Here is a 15,935-nt window from a genome sequence, read left to right on the forward strand (position 1 = left end):
ACAGAGTAAGTCAGGTGTGGGGCCAGAGTAAGTCAGGTGTGGGGCCAGAAGTAAGGCAGGTATAGGGCCAGAGTAAGTCAGGTGTGGGGCCAGAGTAAGTCAGGTGTGGGGACAGAATAAGTCAGGTGAGGGGACAGAATAAGTCAGGTGTGGGGCCAGAAGTAAGGCAGGTATAGGGCCAGAGTAAGTCAGGTGTGGGGACAGAGTAAGTCAGGTGTGGGGCCAGAGTAAGTCAGGTGTGGGGCCAGAGTAAGTCAAGTGTGGGGCCAGAAGTAAGGCAGGTATAGGGACAGAGTAAGTCAGGTGTGGGGTCAGAGTAAGTCAGGTGTGGGGTCAGAGTAAGTCAGGTGTGGGGACAGAATAAGTCAGGTGTGGGGCCAGAAGTAAGGCAGGTATAGGGAGAGAGTAAGTCAGGTGTGGGGCCAGAGTAAGTCAGGTGTGGGGCCAGAGTAAGTCAGGTGTGGGGCCAGAACTAAGGCAGGTGTGGGGCCAGAAGTAAGGCAGGTATAGGGACAGAGTAAGTCAGGTGTGGGGCCAGAGTAAGTCAGGTGTGGGGCCAGAGTAAGTCAGGTGTGGGGCCAGAGTAAGTCAGGTTTGGGGCCAGAGTAAGTCAGGTGTGGGGCCAGAGTAAGTCAGGTGTGGGGCCAGAAGTAAGGCAGGTATAGGGTCAGAGTAAGTCGGGTGTGGGGCCAGAGTAAGTCGGGTGTGGGGCCAGAAGTAAGGCAGGTATAGGGCCAGAGTAAATTACAATTACAATTACAATTACAAAATTACAATTGGATCATTCATCCCCCTCCTCTCCCCTGTAACTATTCCCCAGGTCGTTGCTGCAAATGAGAATGTGTTCTCAGTCAACTTACCTGGTAAAATAACGGTAAAATAAAAAATAAAAAAATAAAATAAAGGTGTGGGGCCAGAAGTAAGGCAGGTATAGGGCCAGAGTAAGTCAGGTGTGGGGCCAGAATAAGTCAGGTGTGGGGCCAGAATAAGTCAGGTGTGGGGCCAGAGTAAGTCAGGTGTGGGGCCAGCCTAAGTCAGGTGTGGGGACAGACTAAGTCAGGTGTGGGGCCAGAGTAAGTCAGGTGTGGGGCCAGCCTAAGTCAGGTGTGGGGCCAGAATAAGTCGGGTGTGGGGCCAGAATAAGTCGGGTGTGGGGACAGACTAAGTCGGGTGTGGGGACAGAGTAAGTCAGGTGTGGGGCCAGAGTAAGTCAGTTGTGGGGCCAGAGTAAGTCAGGTGTGGGGACAGAGTAAGTCAGGTGTGGGGACAGACTAAGTCAGGTGTGGGGACAGACTAAGTCAGGTGTGGGGCCAGAGTAAGTCAGGTGTGGGGACAGAGTAAGTCAGGTGTGGGGACAGAGTAAGGCAGGTATAGGGACAGAGTAAGTCAGGTGTGGGGCCAGAGTAAGTCAGCTGTGGGGCCAGAGTAAATCAGGTGTGGGGACAGAGTAAGGCAGGTATAGGGACAGAGTAAGTCAGGTGTGGGGACAGAGTAATTCAGGTGTGGGGACAGAGTAAGTCAGGTGTGGGGACAGACTAAGTCAGGTGTGGGGCCAGAGTAAGTCAGGTGTGGGGCCAGAGTAAGTCAGGTGTGGGGCCAGAGTAAGTCAGGTGTGGCGCCAGAGTAAGTCAGGTGTGGGGCCAGAAGTAAGGCAGGTATAGGGAGAGAGTAAGTCAGGTGTGGGGACAGAGTAAGTCAGGTGTGGGGACAGAAGTAAGGCAGGTATAGGGCCAGAGTAAGTCAGGTGTGGGGACAGAGTAAGTCAGGTGTGGGGCCAGAGTAAGTCAGGTGTGGGGCCAGAAGTAAGGCAGGTATAGGGACAGAGTAAGTCAGGTGTGGGGCCAGAGTAAGTCAGGTGTGGGGACAGAGTAAGGCAGGTATAGGGACAGAGTAAGTCAGGTGTGGGGACAGAGTAAGTCAGGTGTGGGGCCAGAGTAAGTCAGGTGTGGGGACAGACTAAGTCAGGTGTGGGGACAGAGTAAGTCAGGTGTGGGGCCAGAGTAAGTCAGGTGTGGGGCCAGAGTAAGTCAGGTGTGGGGCCAGAAGTAAGGCAGGTATAGGGACAGGGTAAGTCAGGTGTGGGGATAGAGTAAGTCAGGTGTGGTGCCAGAAGTAAGGCAGGTATAGGGCCAGAGTAAGTCAGGTGTGGGGACAGAGTAAGTCAGGTGGGGGGCCATAGTAAGTCAGGTGTGGGGCCATAGTAAGTCAGGTGTGGGGCCAGAGTAAGTCAGGTGTGGGGCCAGAAGTAAGGCAGGTATAGGGACAGAGTAAGTCAGGTGTGGGGTCAGAGTAAGTCAGGTGTGGGGCCAGAGTAAGTCAGGTGTGGGGCCAGAGTAAGTCAGGTGTGGGGCCAGAGTAAGTCAGGTGTGTGGCCAGAAGTAAGGCAGGTATAGGGACAGAGTAAGTCAGGTGTGGGGCCAGAGTAAGTCAGGTGTGGGGCCAGAGTAAGTCAGGTGTGGGGCCAGAGTAAGTCAGGTGTGGGGAAAGAGTAAGTCAGGTGTGGGGCCAGAAGTAAGGCAGGTATAGGGACAGAGTAAGTCAGGTGTGGGGCCAGAGTAAGTCAGGTTTGGGGACAGAATAAGTCAGGTGTGGGGCCAAAAGTAAGGCAGGTATAGGGACAGAGTAAGTCAGGTGTGGGGCCAGAGTAAGTCAGGTGTGGGGCCAGAAGTAAGGCAGGTATAGGGCCAGAGTAAGTCAGGTGTGGGGCCAGAGTAAGTCAGGTGTGGGGACAGAATAAGTCAGGTGAGGGGACAGAATAAGTGAGGTGTGGGGCCAGAAGTAAGGCAGGTATAGGGCCAGAGTAAGTCAGGTGTGGGGACAGAGTAGGTCAGGTGTGGGGCCAGAGTAAGTCAGGTGTGGGGCCAGAGTAAGTCAGGTGTGGGGCCAGAAGTAAGGCAGGTATAGGGACAGAGTAAGTCAGGTGTGGGGTCAGAGTAAGTCAGGTGTGGGGTCAGAGTAAGTCAGGTGTGGGGACAGAATAAGTCAGGTGTGGGGCCAGAAGTAAGGCAGGTATAGGGAGAGAGTAAGTCAGGTGTGGGGCCAGAGTAAGTCAGGTGTGGGGCCAGAGTAAGTCAGGTGTGGGGCCAGAACTAAGGCAGGTGTGGGGCCAGAAGTAAGGCACGTATAGGGCCAGAGTAAGTCAGGTGTGGGGCCAGAGTAAGTCAGGTGTGGGGCCAGAGTAAGTCAGGTGTGGGGCCAGAGTAAGTCAGGTTTGGGGCCAGAGTAAGTCAGGTGTGGGGCCAGAGTAAGTCAGGTGTGGGGCCAGAAGTAAGGCAGGTATAGGGTCAGAGTAAGTCGGGTGTGGGGCCAGAGTAAGTCGGGTGTGGGGCCAGAGTAAGTCAGGTGTGGGGCCAGAAGTAAGGCAGGTATAGGGCCAGAGTAAATTACAATTACAATTACAATTACAAAATTACAATTGGATCATTCATCCCCCTCCTCTACCCTGTAACTATTCCCCAGGTCGTTTCTGCAAATGAGAATGTGTTCTCAGTCAACTTACCTGGTAAAATAACGGTAAAATAAAAAAATAAAATAAAGGTGTGGGGCCAGAAGTAAGGCAGGTATAGGGCCAGAGTAAGTCAGGTGTGGGGCCAGAATAAGTCAGGTGTGGGGCCAGAATAAGTCAGGTGTGGGGCCAGCCTAAGTCAGGTGTGGGGCCAGAATAAGTCGGGTGTGGGGCCAGAATAAGTCGGGTGTGGGGACAGACTAAGTCGGGTGTGGAGACAGAGTAAGTCAGGTGTGGGGCCAGAGTAAGTCAGTTGTGGGGCCAGAGTAAGTCAGGTGTGGGGACAGAGTAAGTCAGGTGTGGGGACAGAGTAAGTCAGGTGTGGGGACAGACTAAGTCAGGTGTGGGGCCAGAGTGAGTCAGGTGTGGGGACAGAGTAAGTCAGGTGTGGGGACAGAGTAAGGCAGGTATAGGGACAGAGTAAGTCAGGTGTGGGGCCAGAGTAAGTCAGCTGTGGGGCCAGAGTAAGTCAGGTGTGGGGACAGAGTAAGGCAGGTATAGGGACAGAGTAAGTCAGGTGTGGGGACAGAGTAATTCAGGTGTGGGGACAGACTAAGTCAGGTGTGGGGCCAGAGTAAGTCAGGTGTGGGGCCAGAGTAAGTCAGGTGTGGGGCCAGAGTAAGTCAGGTGTGGGGCCAGAGTAAGTCAGGTGTGGGGCCAGAAGTAAGGCAGGTATAGGGAGAGAGTAAGTCAGGTGTGGGGACAGAGTAAGTCAGGTGTGGGGCCAGAAGTAAGGCAGGTATAGGGCCAGAGTAAGTCAGGTGTGGGGACAGAGTAAGTCAGGTGTGGGGCCAGAAGTAAGGCAGGTATAGGGACAGAGTAAGTCAGGTGTGGGGTCAGAGTAAGTCAGGTGTGGGGTCAGAGTAAGTCAGGTGTGGGGACAGAATAAGTCAGGTGTGGGGCCAGAAGTAAGGCAGGTATAGGGCCAGAGTAAGTCAGGTGTGGGGCCAGAAGTAAGGCAGGTATAGGGAGAGAGTAAGTCAGGTGTGGGGACAGAGTAAGTCAGGTGTGGGGCCAGAAGTAAGGCAGGTATAGGGCCAGAGTAAGTCAGGTGTGGGGACAGAGTAAGTCAGGTGTGGGGCCAGAAGTAAGGCAGGTATAGGGACAGAGTAAGTCAGGTGTGGGGTCAGAGTAAGTCAGGTGTGGGGTCAGAGTAAGTCAGGTGTGGGGACAGAATAAGTCAGGTGTGGGGCCAGAAGTAAGGCAGGTATAGGGCCAGAGTAAGTCAGGTGTGGGGCCAGAGTAAGTCAGGTGTGGGGACAGAATAAGTCAGGTGTGGGGCCAGAGTAAGTCAAGTGCGGGGTCAGAGTAAGTCAAGTGTGTCTTTTTACTGTTGTTTTATTTCTTTACCTACCTATTGTTCACCTAATAACTTTTTTGCACTATTGGTTATAGCCTGTAAGTAAGCATTTCACTGTAAGGTCTACACCTGTTGTATTCAGCGCACGTGACAAATACACTTTGATTTGATTTGGAGCCAGAGTAAGTGAGGTATAGGGCCAGAGTAAGCCAGATATAGGGCCAGAAATGGGAATTACAGAGCCAAAGTAAGGCAGGTATGGGGCCAGAGTAAGTAAGTATGGTAGGGGTTCGATGAGTGGGGAGTGAGTACATGTCCTAGGGCAGGCCGGGCATGTTCAGACACCTCTGTAAGGTCTGCAGTGTTTGGTCTGGAGCTGCTCTGTTGCACATCAACAACACCCTGCAACAGGATCTGAGGGTTAAATGCCTGTCACCACAGCTCTTCAGGGACATCCTGTCATGGTGCTCCCCTCGGGCCCCTGGGGACGTTCAGTTACCCTGACCCCACTCGTTGGGTCCTGGAGGGTGGGGGGAGGTCCTCTCCCTGTGCCCCTGTTCACCCCACTGTGAGTGAATGCACCAGGCCAGGACTCATAGAGAAGCCCTATCCTGACACCCAACCCCAGCCAATCAGAAGAAGCCAAGAGTCCAAAGTGAAGTTCAAAGAGCCGAGCAGCACACACCAACACAGGAGATCAAATGGTTGCACCACCTCGACATCCAGCCCTGCAATTTGAGCCCTGCTCCGTTTTTAACACTGTGAAGGTCGATCACTGCACTAATATCAACATCCTCCGAGATAAGTCTTCTCCTTCAACTCCCATTCCAAGAGAGGGCTAGTGACTATTACTAAATTGACTCAAAGATAGTTACCAAACAAGTGAGAAATAAGACAAAACAAGGGGGTAGATTGTGGACAGAAACTATCCAATCAAACCCTCAAAACACCAACAATTATTTAACCACTCTGGTGAAATAGTTGCTGATGTGTAAAAGGGATCTATGAAAAAGGACATATTATGGACTGTGACTTTTACATGTTATACACTACATGACCAAAAGAATGTACACACATCCTCGTTGAACATCTCATTCCAAAATCATGGGCATTAATATGGAGTTGGTTCCGCTTTGCTGCTATAACAGCTTCCACTCTTCTGCAAAGGCTTTCCACTAGATGTTGGAACATTGCTGTGAGGAATTGCTTCCATTCAGCCACAAGAACATTAGTGAGGTTGGGCACTGATGTTGGGCGATTAGGCCTGGCACGAAGTCGGTGTTCCAATTCGTCCCAAAGGTGTTCGATAGGGTTGAGGTCATGGTTCTGTGCAGGCAAGTCAAGTTCTTCCACACCGATCTCAAAAAAAACATTTCTGCATGGACCTCGCTTTGTGCACGGGGGCATTGTCATGTTGAAACAGGAAAGGGCCTTTCCCAAACTGTTGCAACAAAGTTGGAAGCACAGAATCGTCTAGAATGTCATTTTATGCTGTACCGTTAAGATATCCCTTCACTGGAACTAAGGGGCCTAGCTTAAACCATGAAAAACAGCCCCACATCATTATTCCTCCTCCACCAAACTTTACAGTTGGCACTATGCATTGGGGCAGGTAGTGTTCTCCTGGCAACCGCCAAGCCCAGATTTGTTCATCCAACTGCCAGATGGTGAGGCGTGATTCATCACTCCAGAGAACGCGATTCCACTGCTCCAAACCCATTTCATGAAGCTCCGAAGAACGGTTATTGTGCTGAAGTTGCTTCCAAAGGCAGTTTGGAACTCAGTAGTGAGTGTTGCAATCGAGGACAGACGATTTTTTACACGCTATGCGCTTCAGCACTCGGTGGTTCCGTTCTGTGAGCTTGTGTGGCCTACCACTTCGCGGCTGGGCCGTAGTTGTTCCTAGACGTTTCCACTTCACAATAACAGCACTTACAGTTGACCGGGGCAGTTCTAACAGGGCAGAAATTTGACGAACTGACTTGTTGGAAAGGTGGCTTCCTATGACTGTGCCATGTTGAAAGTCACTGAGCTCTTCAGTAAGGCCATTCTACTGCCAATGTTAGTCTATGAAGATTGCATGGCTGTGTGCTCGATTTTACACACCTGTCAGCAATGGGTGTGGCTGAAATAGCCAAATCCACTAATTTGAAGGGGTGTCCACATACTTTTGTATATATAGTGTATTTGGAAACGCATTCCTATAACTATGTGCTCATTGTTATGCTGGCCTCTTTGGATTTACAATAACACACATTAATGACACTTACTGGAAATGAGGGAAACGTTTTCATTTAAACAAGGTAGGAGATAGTTTTATATTATTTCTCACGAGGGTTTTTAATGCCACTGCAATTATAACAGATGCCCCTTATCAGTGCTGCCTCAAATACATGATGGAGTTTGCCATCACACAATGAATGGAAAATATACTTCAAAGGCCAGAAGCATCTAATCTCCTCCACTCTCTCTACACGCTGCACATTGACTATGATAATAAGAGCCTGCCTTTCTGACGTTCTTAGGGATCTCAACCAAGTCTCTCTCTCTCTCGTTGTACTGCAGTGTGAGAGAATCTCTGCAACAGTGGTACTGCATATCTGTTGAACACATCCCACTCTTATGTAAAAGCCCTATTTTACAACGTTAAACACACACACACACACGCGCACGCGAGTGCACGCATGCATGCACTACCACAACTGACAGCCCAGTGACCTAGTTTCACCGTGGTACAGAAAAAGCAGGCATGACTCTCTCAGATCTGCTGCGGTCACAAAACCCTGCTGGGACCATCCATTCAGATGGCCAATGAATACACAGAGGACACGTCCACTATTTGAACCTCAACAGAGACGCACTGCACCTTTCCCTGAAACACACAACTCAGTATGATGCAACATGGGCAATGTGTGATCCAGCAGCACTCTCTAACCCATATCCCCACATCCACACCCACAAAAAAATGCTTTGATGTATCAAAGAAGACATGGTGAACAGAGCATCCCCATAAAACATGAGACTGTGTTTGTGTGTGTGTTCATTGGGAGTGTGTGTGTGTGTGTGTGTGTGTGTGTGCGTGTTCATTGGGAGTGTGTGTGTGTGTGTTCATTGGGAGTGTGTGTGTGTGTGTGTTCATTGGGAGTGTGTGTGTGTGTGTCTGTGTATAGGGTCGGGACGATACCAAATTAAATCAAATCAAATGTTATTAGTCACATGCACCGAATACAACAGGTGTAAACCTTACAGTGAAATGCTTGCTTACAAGCCCCTAACCAACAATGCAGTTTAAAAAATACAAATAAGAATAACAAATAAAAGGAACAAGTAATTAAACAGCAGCAGTAAAATAACAATAGCGAGACTATATACAGGAGGTACCGGTACAGAGTCAATGTGCGGGGTCACCGGTTAGTCGAGGTAATTGAGGTAATATGTACTATGTATGTAATATGTAATATGTAATATGTAGGTAGATTTATTAAACGTTTGTATCGTGGCAAGGAAACTTCTTTAGGAAAACAACCCTAATGTTGGAAGCAAACATCATCATGTCGTCTTCCAGAGTTACATGTATTTATTTTCCAAGCTAAAGCACACAATATCTTTTTTTTTTCTACCCCCCTTTTTCTCCCCAATTTTGTGGTATCCAATTGGTAGTAGTTACAGTCTTGTCTCATCGCTGCAACTCCCGCATGGACTTGGAGAGGCGAAGTTCGAGAGCCATGCGTCCTCCGAAACACAACCCAACCAAGCCGCACTGCTTCTTGACACAATGCACATCCAACCCGGAAGCCAGCCGTACCGATGTGTCGGAGGAAACACTGTACACCTGGCGACCTGGTCAGCACGCACTAAGCCCGGCATCGCGCTAGTGTGCGATGAGACAAGGATATCCCTGCCGGCCAAACCCTCCCTAACCCGGACGACACTGGGCCAATTGTGCGCCGCCCCATGGGCCTCCCGGTCACGGACAGCTACGACAGAGCCTGAGCTCGAACCCAAAGCACACAATATTTTACATACAGCAGGTTTTTAAAGGACCTAATAGTTTGGTCTGATTTGTGTTTACATTTTTTACATGGATAAAAAAAATAGTGATACTGGTATCGTCCCTATGTGTTTGTTTGTGTGTGTGTGGGTGTGAGTGCGAGCATGTGTGTGTGCGTGCTCACGCTAGCGTGTTTTTGTAGTATACCCTGGGTTCCATGTGAGCTGTAGGATGGTGTGTGGCAGTAAGCAGCTAGGGCCAGGCAGCACAGAGAGCCTGTACAGGTCTGTGTTTAGTCTGATGGAGGGCAGGTCGAGGACAGGCCTGTCATCAGAGGCACAGCTGCAGGACGTGCTCCCCCTCCCCATCGGCCCCCATGCCTCGGCTCTGTACCAGAGGTTCTCTGAACATGTGGAAATCACACTAGCTCATCAGAGGAAGATATAAGAGAAACATTGATAAATAGCATGGATAGCAAACAGAGGTGCAGTGATATCCATGTAGATGAAAATATCGGGCGATTCCATACCAGCATGGGCCAAAAATATTTTTGGTATCTCCGAATGTTCTGACAAATCGTTACATAGCAACTTCATTGGGAGGAAGGCTGTTTGATATGTTTTTTACGTTTGTAACACAAACAATTATTGGGAAAATCATGTTGAAAGTGGCCATTTTAGGTACTTTTTAGACATATTGTAACGGCAGCCTTCCTCCTCTTCGTCTGAAGAGGAGGTGTAGCAGGGATCGGACCAAGACGCAGCGTAGCTCATGTTCAACATATTTACTGACAGACGAAAACGTGAACACTTACAAAACTACAAAATAACAAATGTGGCAAAACCGATACAGTCCTTTCTGGTGCAGACAAAACACAAAGACAGGAAACAACCACCCACAAAATCCCAACACAAAACAAGCCACCTATATATGATTCCCAATCAGAGACAACACAAAACATCTGCCTCTGATTGAGAACCATATTAGGCCAAACATAGAAACGGACAAACTAGACACACAACATAGAATGCCCACCCAGCTCACGTCCTGACCAACACTAAAACAAGCACAACACACAAGAACTATGGTCAGAACGTGACACATATACAAGCCTCCTGTAAGACCCAATGGTGCGTGAACCGTACATGACACCAGTGGAGGCTGCTGAGGGGAGGACATCTCATAATAATGGCTGGAATGGAGCAAATAGAACGGCATCAAACACCTGGAAACCACGCATGAGCACCGCCAACACAGTGAATGTGAAAATGGATTCAAAGGGAAGTCCCTCTGCTGGTGATTTGCTGAATGTGCAATCCTACAGGAGGGCTGTGATTGGTTAATGACCTATAATGTACATTTCTATGTATAAAATGGATAACTTCTTTAAAAATATCAGAGCGCCCACTCTGGATATGTGATGTGTTTGAAGAGTATATTGTTTCAAACAATATGTTAAAAAAATAAGCAAAATCAAAATGGGCACTTAAATAAATATATATATATATTTGTAATGTTGAATAATTGAATGTGATTTTTTTGCTTCAGAATATAGACATAATCCATATGTTAGAGCACACTATAAGGAGTATTATGACACCAGGATGTTGTCTGTACCATGTACCACAAGAGGCACGTATACAGTAAGTCTAAAAAGGGCCCAAAATGGCCCCTTTCATCATGATTTTCTCAAAAAGGATTTGTGGTACAAATGTAAAAAGCATGTTAAATATCCTTCCTCCTAATGAAGTTTCTATGTGAAAATTGCCAGAACAATCTGTGATACCAAAAATATTTGCGGGCCATGCCGCCTTGGAATTGCCCGATATGTTAATGTAGGTTACAGAAAATAGACTGATGCGATCACGCTCATAAAACCACTGTGCTGAAATAGCTTTCATCGTCATTGGGATGTAGGGCTGTCTCAGATGGCACTGATGTCAGTCCTGTGTCCTACACACACACCTATACACACACGCGTGAACACACAGCCATGGCTCCCAAACTCTCCTCTAATCTGACTAAATGTAAAAACATTGAAAGACAGTCCTTTTCAGCCGTCACCGGCTCCATGAATCAATATTTCCACCTCAGTGTAAGAACACTCCCCGACAGAGTACCTACATGTACACATTCCACTTCAAATGACATGCAATACTGTACAATAACCCCCATTGTAAGATATAATATCCACCTCTTCTGTAACGCGCACATTCTCCCCTCTCACATCTTCAGACATTTCTACATTAATATCCCCTCCATCTAATTTAGCGTCAATTTGTGCAGACACATTATTTTCTCAACCCAAACAACAGGCTTGTGTCCCAGTGTGGCGCAGGGCGTGGAGCAGAGTGATGTTATCGAGGTCACTGTGATCTAATCAGGTGTGAATGAAAGCACTTGGCAGCGCTCCCGGGCCCGGCCTGTCGTCATCACTGGGTAGAGAGGGGGAGAGAGGGGAGAGGGAGAGAGGGGGAAAGACACACAAAGGGAGGAGTGTGGGGCTGCATCCAGCTAGTGCATCTCAGGGAGACATGTAGATGTCAGGCTCTGTCGGACACGAGGGCTTTAGCCGGCCTCTACTGGGTGGCGAAGAGAGAAATCGCCATCCTTGGCAAGCGAGACTAGACAAAAGCCGAGGAGACTCAAATGAATCCGTTTCAAACTATTATGAGATCAGAATTGTTCTTGTATGTACCGTCAATGATGCTAAATATATTTTATACATGTTTTTATTCAAACAGTTGGGTAAGACATTTTAGTTGATATTCTTCATTGTATACTCCAACGTGTGTCGTTTTTAAAAAAATACTATATTTCGATGATAAAACTATTGGTGAGCAGATTCCTTCCTATCACAAATACTAAACATCACCACACTTCTCCCCTCCTCTCTGCATAGGCTGCTCTGGTTGGCAGAGTAGCTGAACTCTCAGGATCATTTTTCAGAGCCAGTCTGTCACCCAAACACAGGCCCCACCCACACCAGTAGCCATTCAATAGAGAGGGCTCTACTTTCAATGGTCTGAACACTGCCCAATCACTGAGCCCTAGCCCCTGGCTCTCAAAGTCTCAACCAATAACTGCTCTTCCTCTTTAACACATGACTAAATGTGCTCCTGTCCATCAACTGGTTCATATATAGTTCATGCAATTAAATGTGGAGCAGTTTAATAACTTGCGTAGCGAAGCTCCTTTGTGTGTATGTGCATGCATGTTTGTATGCGTCTGTGTGTGTGTGTGTGTGTGTGTGTGTGTGTGTGTGTGTGTGTGTGTGTGTGTGTGTGTGTGTGTGTGTGTGTGTGTGTGTGTGTGTGTGTGTGTGTGTGTGTGTGTGTGAGAGAGAGAGGGAGAGAAACAGAGTGGGAGAGTGGGGTGAGACACAGGGAGGAAAAACAGAGAGTTAGAGTGTGTGTGAAAGAGAGAGAGAAAGAGAAAGAGAAAGAGGGAGAGAGACAGACAGATCGGGCAGGACATCAGAAGATCGGGCAGCGTGTGTGAATGTGTTTGAATGTGTTTGAGTATGTGTGTTTGTGTGTGTGGGACAGAGGCAGGGAGAGAGGGAGGGAGGGAGAGAGAAGAACCCATTCCCCTCAGTTCCACACTAACTTTTCAACGTGTGCACTTGAGGGAAGTTAGCTGTTCGACCGGCTACGGAGGGGGTTTTTTCTTCCCTTTTCTCCCACCTATACACTTTTCCACTTTCTGCAATAACATCGACGAACTTCAACTGAATAACTGTCCGCTATTATTTCAGTGAGTATCTATTCATTTACAATCTGTATTTTTGTAACAATTCACCTCTGGCCACACTGTGCCAGTCGCTCCCCTCTGCATGATGTCTGAGTGGCTCTGAATAGAACACATTCTCCCCATTATACACCTTATTAGCACAATCTTCTATGCTTTACTTCTATGCATCATTTCTGAATGAGGGCCTTATTGCATGTGCACACTGATGGCTTAGTTGAGTGTACTAGAACTGCAATTATGATTTCCACTTACCTATTGGTAATATGACTGTTTATAAAGAAGAGGACTGTGTAAGTGTTGGATTGTCTTTAAAAGGGCATGTTTGTGTGTGGTTCTTAAAACGTGTGTGTATGCATTGGAGAGTATGTGTGCGAGGTGCAGTTTGTCTTAAAGAGAGCATGTGTGTAAGTCGCTCTGGATAAGAGCGTCTGCTAAATGACTTAAATGTAAATGTAAATGTGTGCATTAAACAGAGGGTCTGTGTGAAAGAGCGAGTTCCAGAGAGATTGTGTGCGGTAGACAAAGTCTGTGTGTGTGTGTGTGTGTGTGTGTGTGTGTGTGTGTGTGTGTGTGTGTGTGTGTGTGTGTGTGTGTGTGTGTGTGTGTGTGTGTGTGTGTGTGTGTGTGTGTGTGTGTGTGTGTGTGCTCGTGTGCGTGTGCGAATGAATGCATCCCTGTGCGTTTCCCTGTATGTCTGCGTGTGTTTCATAACGCTGGTCCCTGGGAATGTTGGGTGCGCCCAGTAGCAGTAGTAGTTGTTTGACTGAGAGGAACTGTGGACAAAAGCGTCCAGCCCCATCCAGACCGCCGTGTCAGCCATTAGAGCAGTGAGAGATAGGCAGCCAGCTGCTGCTCAGGGGGCTGGAGGAGGGGATGCCTGGCCTGGGTTAGAGGTGACCATGCTTCACGTTTGACTGGCTTTTCAAAGAGTATCTCTCTCTCTTTTCCCCCTCCCCTTTCTTTGACTCTAGTTGTACACAGAAAAAAACATAGCTGCTGTGAAGTAGTAATGTGCTCGGAGGCTGAGAAGTAAAAAATGCAACGTAGGACGTCCAAGAAGGTTTATAAACAACAGTGAAAGAGGAAGAGAGAGAGGAGTGTAATTATAAGAATGGCTGGTGTTTTTTTCCGGCATCTTGTGTGTGTGTGTGGGGGGTGGAGGGGGGGGTTGGAGGAGTTGGAATGTATTGAGTGACAGTAAATACAGCCTGTCCCCAGCTATCTTGTTTGTCGTGTCTGCTTTGTCCAAAGCCCTTAATCCACTACAAAAGCTGTCTGAGAGAGGGACTAGTAACACCAAAAACATTGCCCAAATCCCATGAACAAACCGACACAGTGACAGAGAGAAGAACAGACATTAAAGAGGGATTATGACAAAACTTGAAAATACCACAACAATTATTTTTTTTTAACTACAATAATATACGGACACGTCATTGATGACACTATAAAAGCAGCTTTAAAAACAAATGTTATAGCTGCACAGCTGTGGACTAAAGACAGACAGTCTTCCATAGGCATTGTTAAAAACAGCTATGGCTCTGGGGAGAATCAACAGAGAAAAAGTATTTGGTGTGCATATGTGTACCACATCCCCAGGATATAGGCCCAGTACAAGTAGTCCTTTGAGATGCCTTTACATGTGGAGTCTTGTTACTCTGATACACATCTGTGTTGCCACGATGGAAGTCTGGAAACAAGAAGTTACATTCAATATCCGTCAATATTTAGAGGAATCAATGAAAGACTATTGATGAATTGAAAGTATTCGCTTTAGTCCGAAACAGATTTTTAAAACTAAAACCGTTATCACTTGTTGATCTTTGAGGCTGAGATATGAGTGTGTTTGGGTGCAGGGTTTGAGAGCTTGTGCAACCTGTCCTCCGGCCCTGTAGCCTGCCCTGCGCTGGGACTGGACTTTGCTTTGAGGCTGGATCTCTCAGGCCCCTTTACCTGGATTTGAATAGAAAACCAGACAGCGAGTCACCACTCCCGCGCTGGACAATGAGGATTTTGTTAATGCTCAGCCGCAAGCCTGCTGACACAAAGCACATAGCCACATAGCCTAGCCTAGCCCGGCCCAGGGCAGCATAGCACAGAGTGGAGTGGAACGGGCAGGCGGGGTGCCAGCAGGGGCGCCGGCAGGGGGGCAAGGGGGGGGGAAAGGGGGTTTGCGGGGGTGGGATTAGCAGACGTGGAATCAGGGTAGTGGGATGGGGGTTGAAATGGACAGGAAATTACTGGCTTTGATGAAGCAGTGGCAGATTCTCCAGAGCCTTTCCATAGCTGTAAAAAAGCAGTCTGAGCATAAAATGTCACTACACATCAAGGCCTCATTGTCACCTCCGTCTGGCTATGACGGGGCTGTTAAGACCCCACAGATGTGCACTACAAACCTTTGCAAAAAGTCTCTCTCTCTCTCTCTCTCTCTCTCTCTCTCTCTCTCTCTCTCTCTCTCTCTCTCTCTCTCTCTCTCTCTCTCTCTCTCTCTCTCTCTCTCTCTCTCTCTCTCTCTCTCTCTCTCTCTCTCTCTCTCTCTCTCTCTCTCTCTCTCTCTCTCTCTCAATTCAATTCAATTTGCTTTATTGGCATGACGTAACAATGTACATATTGCCAAAGCTTATTTACAATATAAAAATGAGAATCAAAATGGTCAACGGGACAACAGTAACAACAATAACTAAGTGTCAAAATAACCATACATTCAACAATAACAATAAACATACAGTAGAGTACATGTGCAGGTTGATTGGTCTGTCAGACACTGTCCCTCAACTTATGGCAGGCAGCAATGTAGTGCGCTGCCAACCCACAGCTCTCTGCGTCCTCCCCCAACAGGACGGGTAGCCTATCCTCATCAGAGAGGTCTTTGAAACCTTGAATAAGAGTTTCAAATTTGGGGAAATGACACTCTCTAATTGTTTTATATTTTTGACATTTTGTCAGGAAATGCAGCTCCGTCTCAGGTTCTGCTGTTGTGCAGTGGTTGCACAGCCTTTCCTCTACAGGGAGCCAGGTTTTCCTGTGTCTACCCTTCTCAATGGCAAGGCTGTGCTCACTGAGCCTGTACTTTGTCAAGGTTTTTCTAAGGTTTTGATCAGTAACCATAGTCAAATAGTTAGCCACGGTGTACTGTCGATTTAGGGCCAGATAGCACTGCATTTTGCTCTGTGCTTGTGCTTGTGTTTCCCAATAAGCAATGTAGTTTTGTTTTGACTGTGTTGTAATTTGGTTTATTCTGATTGATTGGATGTTCTGGTCCTGAGGCTTCAGTGTGTTAGTAGAACAGGTTTGTGAACTCAGCCCCAGGACCAGCTGGATGAGGGGACTCTTTTCTTTGCTCAGCTCTTGGTATTGCAGGGCTTGGTAGTGATATGAGAGGGGGT

General features: G+C 47.8%; 1 protein-coding gene and 1 long non-coding RNA gene across 3 annotated transcripts in view; one reads left to right on the forward strand and one right to left on the reverse strand.

Annotated features, from left to right (window-relative positions):
- LOC129826136 (nuclear receptor subfamily 6 group A member 1-A-like) overlaps positions 1-15,935 on the reverse strand; it is a 110,175-nt gene that overhangs the window by 55,146 nt on the left and 39,094 nt on the right. The window lies entirely within an intron of this gene.
- LOC129826137 (uncharacterized) overlaps positions 11,987-15,935 on the forward strand; it is a 17,615-nt gene continuing 13,666 nt past the window's right edge. For both annotated transcript variants that reach the window (XR_008754998.1, XR_008754999.1), the window contains exon 1: positions 11,987-12,552. This is a non-coding gene — a long non-coding RNA (uncharacterized LOC129826137). The remainder of the gene's footprint in view (positions 12,553-15,935) is intronic.

Source organism: Salvelinus fontinalis, chromosome 28, assembly GCF_029448725.1.
Source record: "Salvelinus fontinalis isolate EN_2023a chromosome 28, ASM2944872v1, whole genome shotgun sequence".
Lineage (NCBI taxonomy): Eukaryota > Metazoa > Chordata > Actinopteri > Salmoniformes > Salmonidae > Salvelinus > Salvelinus fontinalis.